The following is a 13,939-nucleotide window of genomic DNA, read 5'->3' on the forward strand; positions in this document are numbered from 1 at the left end:
TACTTGCCATCATCTTCCGGGTCCCAAGTGGACCTGCAAAGACAGAAGCCATGCCCCTACCTACACATTAGGTAAGGTCCTAGTGTACGTTTTATATCTTACAGGTGATCACCAGCGTAACTGTTTTATTTCCTCTGGGCCACTGTAGTGGATCCTACACCTATCCTGTATAAACGAGTATCCAACTGTAGGCCTGAAATTCCTACCCTAGTTAAGACTAAGTTGGTCAATTTCCAAAACTGATACTTAGTCAGGTGACTGATCAGTGTGTTGAAGGGAATATGCTACCTTTCACCCTTGCCTAGCAGCACATGCGTTTGAAGCATGGACTTGGCATATGCCAGTGATGCTGCATAGTCCCCAAACTTAATCTCCTTCCTCTACCCATTAGATCGGCCTTGGATCATCCAATTGAATCTCTACCTTATCATCTAAGACTCTAATGTCCTGCCACTATAACACCGACCTCGATTTGACAGCCTTACCCCCCTCAAACAGATCATTATTCATTAAGGGCGTCAAAATACCATTAGAGAAGTTTCAGTAACAAAACCCTTTCGATTCATTCCTACACAGGAGCACCCACTACTCACATGTACATTCTAAACAAAAGGAGCAATGGGGACTCAGACATCCCCTGCTCAGCCCTTCTCATTAGACCATTCTTCCAGTGTTCTCCCAATTCTGAAATCTTCAAGAAAATCCTCCTGTCCATTTGTTTTGCATAGAAGGCCCGGCCGTAGCCTACCTTAAATGTTACCTGGAGCTAGCCGCTTCCCTGCGAAAAAACTCCTGCAGTGCCTTGGCTTCTGATGCTAGCTCCCTGAGCAGTTACATCTGTTTGCATCATAGCGCATCCATCATTTTGTTGTCACTGCCCAGCACATAATTGGCCTGCACCCATATTCATTGCAAAGCCCACAATGTAAAGGCCCTAACCAATCTTGTCACCCACTCTGCTTGCAACATAGGGTTGCTCACCATATAAACCGTCAAGGTGTCGCACCCGAAATGGATGACTGGATGTACCCTTTGGCAGCTCAAAGCCAGGAGTCCCCAACAATTGGAAATTCCACAAAGTTAGAAATCCCGTGTTGCAATCCCACTCCAATGCATCAGGCTAGGTGCCCGAGCACCATCTACATCTATCTATTCTGTAAATCTTTGAGTGATGCTGTCTTTTAAGCATCAGCCCATCTTCTCTAGATCTAAGGTCACCCCCTTTATTCTACAGTAGCCTTAACATTTGTTGTACTGTGTCATTCTATACCAATACAAGTTAGAGATGCTGCTGGCCCTTTTTTTTTTTGGCTCGGAGTAGCGCCAGATTGCCTGCCAGCATTTGAATGCATATTAACCTAGAACTACAGTTACCCTAATCATTATTGATGGCAAAGAAATCATCAGGCAATGGGTCATGGAATTATTATACACCCTTTGTCTAATTTTCCTTTCAACTTTAAATGGCTGGGTCCCTTTTTCAGGGTTACCTCTGCCCCTGTGTAGTGTCTTGCAACCTCCCTATTGTTGTGATGGTGAGCACCAGTCTTAATCAATCAGTAGGTGCACTGGCTGGGTCTCTACTTGATTTTGTGGGGCGGCTACCAAATAGAGCAAACCCCAGGCATTAAATGCGGTTGCCTTATTCCTACCTTTCTCCTGCAACAGTCTGAGGTAAAATGCCATGCCAGTGGTGGATTCATAGCTCGCAATCCACACTTATTCTGTACAGACTCCCTGTAAGCCCTGAAGTCTCTTCAGCACATCATGGCAATCAGCTTCCTTACCACACTGCAAAGAGCAATGTCAAGGTATCTTTCTCTGAGAAGGAGAAAGAACCAATGAAATCAATGTCTTGGCATATGGCTAATACATGTTATTTAAACCCCATGTTTATAGATGTGTTTGTGGTGAATCGTATGTGGAGCTGCTAGCCGAAGGCCATGCAGGTAAGCATGTCTATGCTCCCGGTGCATTGGTGGATGTGCATGAAGATGTCATTGTCCTACCGGTAAACCTCACAAGTTTGAGGGTGCTGAATCCGACCTCCTCATGCCCATTCTTGATATAGTAATGCTGGCTCAGATGCTACAGGAGCAGATGATCATTGTTTTCTCCGTAGTACGATCCCTTGTAGTTGCAGATGCCGTGTCTTCATCATGCCCAGCCATAGTCCGAAACCTGGGGAGGCTAAAGAGTAATAATTTATCCTTTAATTTCTGTGCTAATGATTTAAATCTGACCTTCTTGATGCTCTTAGTTCCCCTGTCAAATCTACGTGGCATGGCCTTGCACAGACTGTGGGAACTATCTGCAACTCCTGTCTCAAAACATTCCGAAAACATAGGGCCAACTTTAACAAGGGTGTCCAAGGTGCCCTCATTCAACTGTTTTATTATAGTCAATATTCAATTGCTGCTGCTTATGTATCTATATATTAGTTGACAGTTGAGAGTAAATGCTATTATAATTCAACCAAATTTTTGAGGCCATATCTGTTACTGGTAACCCCAATGGCAAGAAGAGCCATAAATAATAATAATAAAAAAACAACTTTACCCTCCACTAACGTATTAGTGCCTCTACTATTAGAGTAGCTTTATTCTACACTAATAATTGCCAGTCATCCAAGAATTAAATGTATGCAAAAACTTTCAGCACCCTTTTCTTCTTCTTCTTCTTCTTCTTCTTCTTCTTCTTCTTCTTCTTCTTCTTCTTCTTCTTCTTCTTCTTCTTCTTCTTCTTCTTCTTCTTCTTCTTCTTCTTCTTCTTCCTCTTCTTCTTCTTCTTCTTCTTCTTCTTCTTCTGACTAATCATAGAAATCCCAGCAATCTGCTGCTAAATTACAGGAACTTATTTATTAATGTGTATTAAATACTTCCCTCTATCTCCTAAACAAAATGGCCACCACTAATGCAAAAAGGCTGGGGAAAGGGAGAGAAACAAAATGGCTCCCGTTAGTAAGCCTCTGCAGTTCGTCAAACAAACAACACGGTGTGAAGAAGCTATTAGGACAGATAAAGTGAAAAAGGAAGCCAAATCCCAGGTAACCAACGCTAATTCTTAAACTGTATGTGTGTGTGTGTGTGGGGGGTGTTTCTGTAAAGGAAAATAAAATTTAAAAGGCCCTTTAAAAGCTCAGAAAAGGCTCCAGTGGGGGCGGGGCAAGCTCGCTGGCCCGTTCTTATCTTTCAAATCTTGCCAGCTAATTTGCCAGCTTGCCTAAGGAAGGAAAAAAATGAGCGCCTGAAAACACCCTTAGATGCCCACGAAAGCAACCAAAACACAGGTAAACATGTATATAAGGCTTGGGAGGGAGCTCAGGGCTACTCTCCCTCAAACCGCAAGGTAGTTTCTTTGTCGAAATCGCAAACTCCTCTCCAAGATGCCAAAAGTGAAAGAGGCAGAATGGAGGGCTGGCGCTTCTTTATATAAAATGCCAGCCCACCCTTTGTCACGTGGCCCAGCTGGCTTGCTTCTTCCAGGGCCGGGAGAGCAAAGCCGGCTGTGCAGTTTGAGGGCATTGTCACGCCCCTCCTGCGAGCGAAACCTTCTAAAGAGAACAGCTTCATCATTCTTCATCCTTCCCACAAGTGTCACAGCAGCCCGTCCTTTGGTTGAAGAAAAAGTACACAAGGCCATCCGAGAAACCAGCCATTTTTGTTTCTTACCCTTTTTGAACTACTTGACATTCTACATCAACTGTCCATGATAAGAAAATCAAAAATGTCTAGCTATGTTACAGTCATTATAACTTATCATTATAAGAACATCATAATATTAAGTGATGAATGAATTTCCTTTTTCTTCTCTGTTGTTTTTAGTTTATAAAGGTAAGTACTCAAGAAGTGGTTCTAGGTGAAACGCAAGGTGCAAATACTTTGAATATACATATTTTAAATGTTACCTCTACTGAAGTGCCATATTGTTTTATTGATTAAGATAATGAATCATTTACCTAGAATAAGACAATATTTATTTATTTATTTATTTATTTATTTATTTATTTATTTATTTATTTATTTATTTATTTATTGAACTTGTATGCTGCCCATATAGACATAGTCTACTCTGGGCGGCTCACAGAACACAAAGTAAAACAATAGAAATAAATTAGCAGTTAACAACACATAGATAGTATTTCAAGATAGAGAGAATAAAAAGAAAATTAAATAGTGCCTGTCTAAATAACCAGGTCTTAAGTTTTAAAATGCCCAGCGAGGGGGACAAACGGATCTCATAGGGGAGTTTGTTCCAGAGACGGAACCACAGCCAAGAAGGCCCAGTGTCTTGTTCTTTCTTTCCAAACTTCCCTCGGCGTTAGGCTCCTCAGTCATCCCTCCTGACTAGAACGGATGAGATGAGTAGATCTAGGTGGGAGGAGGCATTCCACCATGTATCTAGGTCCTAAACCATTTAGGGCTTTGTATGTAATCATTAATACTTTGAAATCAACGCAGAACTGAACAGGCAACCAGTGCAAGGTGGCCAGGGTGGGAGTGATATGTTGGTGTTTCCTCACCCCACTAAGAAGTCTGACCACTGCATTCTGCACCATTTGGAGTTCCACATCAATCTCAAAGGTAGCCCCAAGTAGAGTGCATTACAGTTGTCTAATCTCGAGATTACAAGTGCATGGATCAGAGTGGTGAGAAACCCAACATCAAGATAGGAACGCAGCTGGGCAATTTGCCAAAGATGGAAATAGGCTGTGCGGACCAATGACACCACCTGTGTTTCCATGGTAAGCACCTGGTCCAGAGGGATCCCCAAGCTGTGAACCTCACTCTTCCCAGTAAAAGTCTCCCCCCCCCCAAAAGAGAGGGAATTTCCCAAACTGCTGGCAGTGGGTCCACCCACCCTCAGGACCTCCGTCTTGTCTGGGTTCAACTTCAGCCCATTTTCCTGCATCCATTGCAATACAGACCCCAAACAGCACTGCAGGGACAGAACAGCATCCACTGTGGTTGGAAAAAAGGAGATATAGAGCTGCATGTCGTCAGCATATTGATGGCATGATGCCCCACACCCCCTGATAAACTCACGCAACGGGCTCATATAGATTTTAAACAGCATTGGGGAGAGGGTCGAGCCCTGCGGAACTCCACAAATGAGGCTCCACGGGGCCGAGACCCTCTCCCCAAGCTGAACTCTCTGAGGATGATCCCCCAGGAAGGATTGGAGTCAGGCCAGCGCCAGGCCACCAATTCCCAACTTGGAGATCCTCCTCAGGAGGATACCGTGGTCGACGGTATCAAAGGCGGTTGAGATATTGAGGAGGACCAACAGAGACACTTTTCCTGTCGGCCTCACTCAATATGTCATATAACAGGGTGACCAATGTCGTTTCTGTACCATGGCGTGGCCTGAAGCCCGACTGGAATGGATTCAGGGCATTTGTTTCATCCAAATGCACCTGAAGCTGATCGGCCACCACCCTCTCGACCACTTTACTAATGAAAGAAACATTGGTGACGAGCCTATAATTGCCAATGTCATCCACCTCCACGTTCAGTTTCTTTTGAATGGGCCTAATGAGTGTCTCCTTGAGGGCAGGGGGAACCCATTAATTATCGCTGTGGCCCATTCAGTTGTTATGGGCTTGGCTGCTTTGATTAGCCAGGCCGGGCAAGGGTCAAGGGAGGAGGTGGTGGCCCAACAGCGAACTAGTGCTTTGTCCATAATGTATGGCATCACAGGCTGAAAATTATCAAAACTCACTGGGCAAGGTGACATATCTGCTGGACATATCTGCTTGGAAAGAAAGTTAATTGAGAAAGACACTTTTTAGATAACATTAGGCCCAGAATGGAAAACATGGCCTTGCATGTTATTATGTCTAGATAAACATCTCTCAAATAGATCTAAAGCTTGAGGCTTATAATATTAACAGAATATCAGTACAGTCTTGTGGATGCCTCAGCAAGGTCAGCAGTCACTGGGAAAGATGAAAGGTAATGTTTACCACTATCTATTTGCCATGGTCTGTCTGTGGCAGAATGAGCATTATAAGGCAGCATATTGTATGATCCAGAGCAGTGAAATTATAGCAGCAAACTGCCCTCCAGTCAATCCACACTGTGATCTTATGCATGTTTAATGAGAAATATGGCCATTAAATTTGTTAGGACTTGATTCAAGGACTTGATTCAAGGACAAGCTTGAAACATTATTTAAGAGAATCTAATTACATTTCTCATTGCTTCTCAGAAGCCTGGTTGCCTTTATAGTTATCCTTCCTCTGATCATACAAACATTTTGTTCTGTTAAACACTATTAATACAATGTTTGTTTTTACCTGAAGGCCAGAAAAAGACAGGAAAATCTTTTCTGATTCCCACTAGTGGCCACTTCTGATATTGCACCTTTAAAAATAATTTTAAAAGGGGGGGGGGGCAAGGATTATTCCCTGCCCACCTAAGTTTGATAAAAGAATGGTTTAAAAATCTTTGTTGAAATGCCATACAATGCCTTTAATGATAACTTTGAAAATAATGAGAAAATATTGCTTCTTATATGTAAAAGTTACTATGTGATTAATTTCAGAACTGAATTAGTGAAGGAAAATATGTTACACATTTCTACTGGGCCCCATTAATTGATGCCTGGGCCCTTTTAAAATCCTATATATGAAAGAGGTGGCAGCAACCATACCATTGAAAGCCCTGTTCAGCTGTTATAGCTGAATGAGCAGGGAAATGCCTAGCCCTGGCTCAAACAAGCAACGGTGCGTCTGGAGAGAAAGATCTTACTCAGCTTCCCCAAAAGTATTGCTCATGTGTAGAGCCAACACAGGGGCAAGAACCTTTCCTCTTCAGACTCATCATTGCTTGCGTCAACAAAGGGGCAACAGGGGGGCAAGGCTGGGCGCTCCACCCACTAAGCAAATTGATGAATCCAGAGACTGTAGTACCTAAGCTGTATTTAAGTTAGCATATAAACTGGACTTTAGAATAACAGTCTGCCACTCCTTTAGACAATGAAATATTGATGGCTCATAGAATTTACAGTATGAGGAGAAAGTTCAAAGCTAGGCATCTGTCTAGCATATTGCACAGCTGTGTTCTAGCAGTGTATATTTAAAATTAGTAGATCCATATGTGAAAATACTTGGTTCCATTTAAAAATGAATGGGAAGGGATGAAACAGTCCTGTATTCCCTGTGATGTTTCAGTTTCTAGAAGGAGACCTTTTCATCATCAAAAAGATAATATTAGGCTAGGAGGCATATAGATCTGACCCTATATGACTCCTGTTATCTTCAGGGAATGGATAGCAAGAATATCTGTCATTGTAGTTTGGCAGACTTTTTTGTTAAGTAAAATTCAGCTTTGAAGCGTTTCATGTAGGGATTTAAAAACAAATTCCCAGAACAATAAAGATAGCCTCTGGCAAAGGTTGGACCGAAGAAGCTTCAGCAAAGCTGATCACAGCTTTGCTTCCTGTTCCTATGTTACAAGCAAAGTGACACACCCAAGCTATAAACACTGAGGTCTTTACTTAATTTCCAAAGAAATGTCTGACTTCCTTTGGGTTTCCCCTCTTCCCATTCGCCCCCACAGTCTAACCCTGCCCCGTCTGGTAGGTAGGCTTGTTATTTGTGGTCTCCACCCTCTGCTTTTTTTAAAAACAAAAAACAAATCTATGTTAACTTTTAGATATGGTGATTTATCTGACAGCTCACATTGTGATGGCTACGTCACAAAGTGGCAGGGAGCCAAGCCACAGGATGTTGTTGTTGGATTTTTAACATGGAAATGTGTTTTGGTATTCTTGAGAATTTGTTCTTCACATCTCAAGGAGAAAAAAAAAGGAAGCTGCAGGCTGATGTTTCATGGAAGAAAATCTGTACTATGTTTTCTCTTTGTCTGCATCTTGCTTCACCAATACAGGACACAGACTGATAAAGTTAAGTACTGGGTTTCTCCCTGCTGTCTTCTCCAATCTCGAAAGAGAAAAGTAAATGAAGCAGAAGTCTTCTCAGACATTTCCACTGCTGACAAACTACAGCCTCATCATAATTTTCTGCTCTCCAGACTGAGGAAGCATCAAGCATAGGTACAGCTTCCTGATGAGATCAACTAGTTCGTGACCTCATGTGCACCACAGAAGTGGTATTTAAAGAAACAATATGCTTCCTATATTTTTAAATTTTTCTCTTAAAATACCACATGAGCCAATAGTATTACACAACGGTACTCTTTCTGAATGCATTCCATCAATTAGATTTAATAAAGATTTAGTCCCTTGTAGAGTAGAATCATTGCCTTACAGAATTGTAGGGTTGGAAGAGACCTTGAGGGCCATCAAGTCCAAACCCGTGCCAAAACAGGAAATTTACAGCTAAAGTATCCATGACAGATGGTCATCTAACTCTGTTTAAAAACCTCCATCACCCTTAGCAGTCCATTCCACTCTTGAAGAGCTTTTATTATCATAGTCACTCTACTCCTTAACATTCCAACCAATGAGGGTTGCAGAGAAATCTCACTAAATACCACATTCTTGACAAAGTTAAGAATATCTGTCAAAGAATTATTATCCACTAGGTGAGTTCATACTATTAACCTAAGAAATAGGCAAACTTTTTAAACGAACTGTTTTACGACAATATATCTAGTTAAAATAAAAGAAGGGACCACACTAAATTTGCCCCCACCTTAGTTTCTGCTTTGCTCTCATGAATGCCAAAACAACTTCACCATGTGCACCTTAATTGGATATAAGTGTCCTTTGCTTCCCTGCTGATACCTTGGCAAAACTGAGAAGCATGAAAGCACTACACTTTCTACAAAGAAGGCACCCCAGAATACCTTCTCTTTCTGACGACATCAATTAGTGCTAACTGAATATCTATAGGATTGGGTCATTAATGTGAAGAAGAACTATTTGTGTCTGAGAAGATTGAATGTGATAGCCTGGCTTCTACATGACCCTATTTGTGCTCCTCCAGGCTACCTTCCTACCTCAGCCACTTCTTGATCTTCCAAGATATCAGCAGGTGCCCTGGCATTCCTTAGAGCCATTTATTATAAATCCCCAATCAAGAAGTGGCCAGAATAGCAAGAAGGCATGTACTCCCTGAAGTGTGTGGCAGAAGCAGCTTAGAAGCCAGTGGTAGCTCTGCTACACCTCACTGCTGCCTGAGGTAATATCTTCAGTTTGGCTCATGGCGGGCCTAATTCTGCTGGAAGAAACAGGCAAACCAGCACTGGCATTATCAGAAGCAATGGGGGAAGAAAAATGTGAATTGGTGGGATGTATAGCCCCTGAAGTGCTGTAAAATGGAAAACTGTGTTAAGAACAAGAGAAAAGAGAGAGAGAACAAGAGAGCACCTTCAGTTGTGATACTATATCTTATTCCACTGTTGAAGTTAGTGAGGTATGTTGAAGTCCACATAGCTACATGCTTAAATGTATCAATTTGCCTATGTTTGGCTATATTCTGAACATATGTGGTCATTTGTGTACTGTAAAAGGTTCCAGATCATGAATCACATTTAACTCAGTTCTTGCTGACTCAAATATAAATTTACTAAAAACTATTTAACTACCCTAAGGTAAGATTCTCAATGATTAACTGTACCACACCAGGACGAGTCACTAAATAGCCCAGATGAGTAGGTTCACACCACCCAACGCAAGGACTTTATTGAGATCCATCAAAGCTCCTTTTGAACCAGAGCCCCCTCTATTGTCCTGCCCATGGAATGGCAGCATATAAATTAGTTCTGAACTTTTAATGCCAAGGAATAAGTCAACATCTGGGAGGGAAATATACAGTTTTTTAAAAAATATTTCAAGTGTTTCTCTTTGGGGATGAGTTGTTTGATAGTTCATTCCTACAATACAGTGGATTAATTTCCCCACCTCCCATCCATATAGGTATTTCTCATTACTTTTAGTTCAGGTTCAGTGCTAGGAAGTGGGATTTTTCAAATCAATGTATGCAAACGTTCACAAACAATGTGCAACACTAAGGAAGCCAGAGCTCCAGGTCCACCTAGAATGTTTTGACAGTATACTCAATTAACACACACTTCACCATTTAAAAAAACCACCTTTTATAGCACAAACCAGTAGAAAAGCACAGAACTCTGAGAAGCAAAATTGTCAGGACAGGCCAAAAAGCAGATATCTCTGTCTGGATGTTGTGATAGTCAAGGGTCAAATTCAGAAGTTAGCAGCTATTTTTTTGGACCACAACTCAAAGAACTCACTCAGTCTACATGGACATTCTTCCAAGCTTTGCCCAAAATCACCAGGAACAGGAACAAAATGCAAAGAAGCTGGGATCTTCACAGTTCCAGAACTGTAAAGAAAAGAAAATGTGTGACTTTTGCCTCCCAATCCAGTTGGTCACTCAGTCAATCAAACTCTATTTGCTTAAATATCAAAGAACACCTATTGTACGATCCATCAGTCAATTGAACTACAGCTGAATATACAGTAATATATGTGTGTTATGTATTCTCCAGTTGAACCTGACTTACGGAGACCCTATTAAGATTTTCAAGGTAAATGAGATATTTAAAGAGTGATTTTACCAGTGTCATATTTGCTTGGATGGAGGAGAAGCAATAATTCAAAGAAATTTTATGAAGATGTAAAATGAGATTATAAGGGAGAAAGAACAAAAAAACGAGACAAATAGAAAATTCATGTAGCTGTTTCCTTCTCTCCAAAGCTCAAACGGAGGCAAGCGAGGGTTAAGGGATCAAGTCCTGGATGATATTTTGCACATTCATTCTAGAAAGGCTTTTAGTGTACTAATATAACTTAAACAGCAGTTAAAATTAATGTAAACATTAAAAATGTCCCCCTTTCAAGGTGGTTGTTGTTTAGTCATGTCCAACTCTTCGTGACCTGGGGCTTCTTATCTGCTCTTCCACTTCACCATGGTGTAGAGACTTCCTCCCTGCACATACCGACAGGCAGCCCCTTATGAGATATAAGGATAAGATTGTTGTTGTTGTTCAGTCATGTCTGACTCTTTGTGACCCCATGGACAAGAGCACACCAGGCCCTCCTGTCTTCCACTGCCTCCCGGAGTTGGGTCAAATTCATGTTGGTAGCTTCAATGACACTGTCCAACCATCTCATCCTCTGTCGTTCCCTTCTCCTCTTGCCTTCAGACTTTCCCAACATCAGGGTCTTTTCCAGGGAGTCTTCTCTTCTCATGAGATGGCCAAAGTATTAGAGCCTCAGCTTCAGAAGCTGTCCTTCCAGTGAGCACTCAGGGTTGATTTCCTTCAGAATGGATAGGTTTGTTCTCCTTGCAGTCCAGGGGACTCCCAAGAGTCTCCTCCAGCACCACAATTCAAAAGCTTCAATTCTTCAGCAGTCAGCCTTCTTTGTGGTCCAGCTCTCACTTCCATATTTTACTACTGGAAAAACCATAGCTTTGACTATGCGGACCTTTTGTTGGCAAGGTGATGTCTCTGATTTTTAAGGTGTTGAGGTTTGTCATCGCTTTCCTCCCAAGAAGCAGGCCTCTTTTAATTTCGTGGCTGCTGTCCCCATCTGCACTAATCATGGAGTCCAAGAAAGTAAAATATGTCACTGTATCCATATCTTCCCCTTTTATTTCCAAGGAGGTGATGGGACCAGTGGCCATGATCTTAGTTTTTTGTTGTTGTTGAGCTTCAGACCATTTTTGTGCTCTACTCTTTGACCTTCTTTAATTCCTGCTCACTTTCTGCCATCAGAGTGTATATCTGAGGTTGTTGATATTTCTTCCGGAAATTTTAATTCCAGCTTGGAATTCCTCCAGGCCAGTCTTTCTCATGATATATTCTACATATAAGTTAAATAAGCCGGGGGACAATATACAGACTTGTACTCTTTTCTCAATTTCAAACCAATTAGTTGTTCCGTATCCAGTTCTAACTGTTGCTTCCTGTCCCACATATAGATTTCTCAGGAGATAGATAAGGTGGTCAGGTACTCCCATTTCTTTAAGGACTTGCCATAGTTTGCTGTGGTTCACACAGTCAAAGGCTTTTGCTTAGTCAATGAAGCAGATGTAGATGTTTTTCTGGAACTCTCTGGCTTTCTCCATAATCCAGAGCATGTTAGCAATTTGGTCTCTAGTTCCTCTGCCCTTTCCAAATCCAGCTTGTACTTCTGGGAATTCTCGGTCCACATACTGCTGAAGCCTACCTCGGAGGATTTTGAGCATAACCTTGCTAGCGTGTGAAATGAATGCAATTGTATGGTAGTTGGAGCATTCTTTGGCACTGCCCTTCTTTGGGATTGGGATGTAGACTGATCTTTTCCAGTCCTCTGGCCACTGTTGAGTTTTCCAAACTTGCTGGCATATTGAATGTAGCACCTTAACAGCGTCATCTTTTAATATTTTAAATAGTTCCACTGGAATGCCATCACCTCCACTGGCCTTGTTGTTAACCATGCTTTTGAAGGCCCATTTGACTTCACTCTCCAGGATGTCTGGCTCAAGGTCAGCAGCCACACTATCTGGATTGTCTGGGTGCTGCATGTGTTGCTCTCAAACTAACAGCATATGGGCCAAGGTTTGACAAATTATCAGCATGCATACAACATCAAAAAATCATGTTGTGCAAAAGCATACCAAGTTGATTATCCCTTATCAAAAATACATGCATATAATTATTTTTAAAGTTTGTATAAATTATCTGGCTTGTATTACTTTAATATTTGTTTCCATTTACTAGAGGTAATGGTTATTTTTCAATAAAAAAGTGTTTGTATCATTGAAAAAGATTATGATTTATTCCGACAATTGTATGAGTTGTTTTGTCTAAACTAAAACATCAGCATTCAGATTTAATTGCAGTGGTGGCACTTCAAAAGAAATAATTTGGTTTTGTATCGTCGTTTGGGCACTCAGGCTCAAAAAGGTTAGCCATCACTGCTTTATATGGTTTCAGCTGCTGGATGGTCTACTGACCTAGAACAGCGTGGCTGGCTTTTGTCCACTGTCCCGGATGAAGCGAGACTGTTCTGGGTCACGTGATTAGTGTTTGGGGGTGCAATTATTTAAAGCAGTGCTCCCCCTTTCTTCACCCTCATTCCTGTTTCAGGCACCAAAAGGAACAGAGTGTCGGTGTTGGAGGAAAAGAGCATTCACGTTTGAGTTGACGGAGGAGACAGCGGTGGGTTTGGCTGACAGGAAGGCAGCTTTTCGCTCCCTCCCAGGGTTGTATCCTTTTCTTTGGGCTTCTTTTCTTTGATATATTGATTTAATTAATTCGTTTTGAGGGCAAGGGAGGTGAGAAGTGGCGAGGTGGGTTCACACCCACCTCAGCACGACGCATCAAGGTGATCCGTTTCTTTAATTTAATTGAAGGTTGAATTGGTGGTTTAGAAGTGCATTAATCATTTCCTGAGTTAATTTATTTCTAATTTAGCTTTGTTTGTTGGTCTGTTTTATAAAAAGGGGGGTATCTTAGCTGAAGGGACACCATTTTTTATTTGAATTTTCATGCCTTTTTCTCTCACCCACCATTTTGATTTAGGATATTAGTATTAGTTGTTTGCTTTACACAGGATAAATTTGATTATAGGTCAGTTGCTAAAATAATATTGTCATATTTACTGTTTGTTTACCTAGAATAAATTTGATTTCAGGTTAATTGCTAACAATAATATTATTTATATTGGCTCTTTTACATAGAATAAATTTAATTACAGGTTAATTGTTAAAATAATATTAATTATAGACTAATTGATTTTCTTGTTTATTGTTGTACTCAGAATACTTTAGATCAATAATTGGTACAAGATAGGAATAAATTTAAATATAAGTAGCTGATAAAATTAATTGTGGGGCTTAGCTTTAAAAGTTACATAGTTTAATTGGTGAATAATATTTAATAATTAATTTTTATCTATATAATTGCTTACAGTTAATCAGGTTTTATAATTGATTGATCAATAGATATTTTACTCTAATTAT

The sequence above is a fragment of the Pogona vitticeps genome, chromosome 6 (assembly GCF_051106095.1).
Source record: "Pogona vitticeps strain Pit_001003342236 chromosome 6, PviZW2.1, whole genome shotgun sequence".
Classification (NCBI taxonomy): Eukaryota; Metazoa; Chordata; class Lepidosauria; order Squamata; family Agamidae; genus Pogona; species Pogona vitticeps.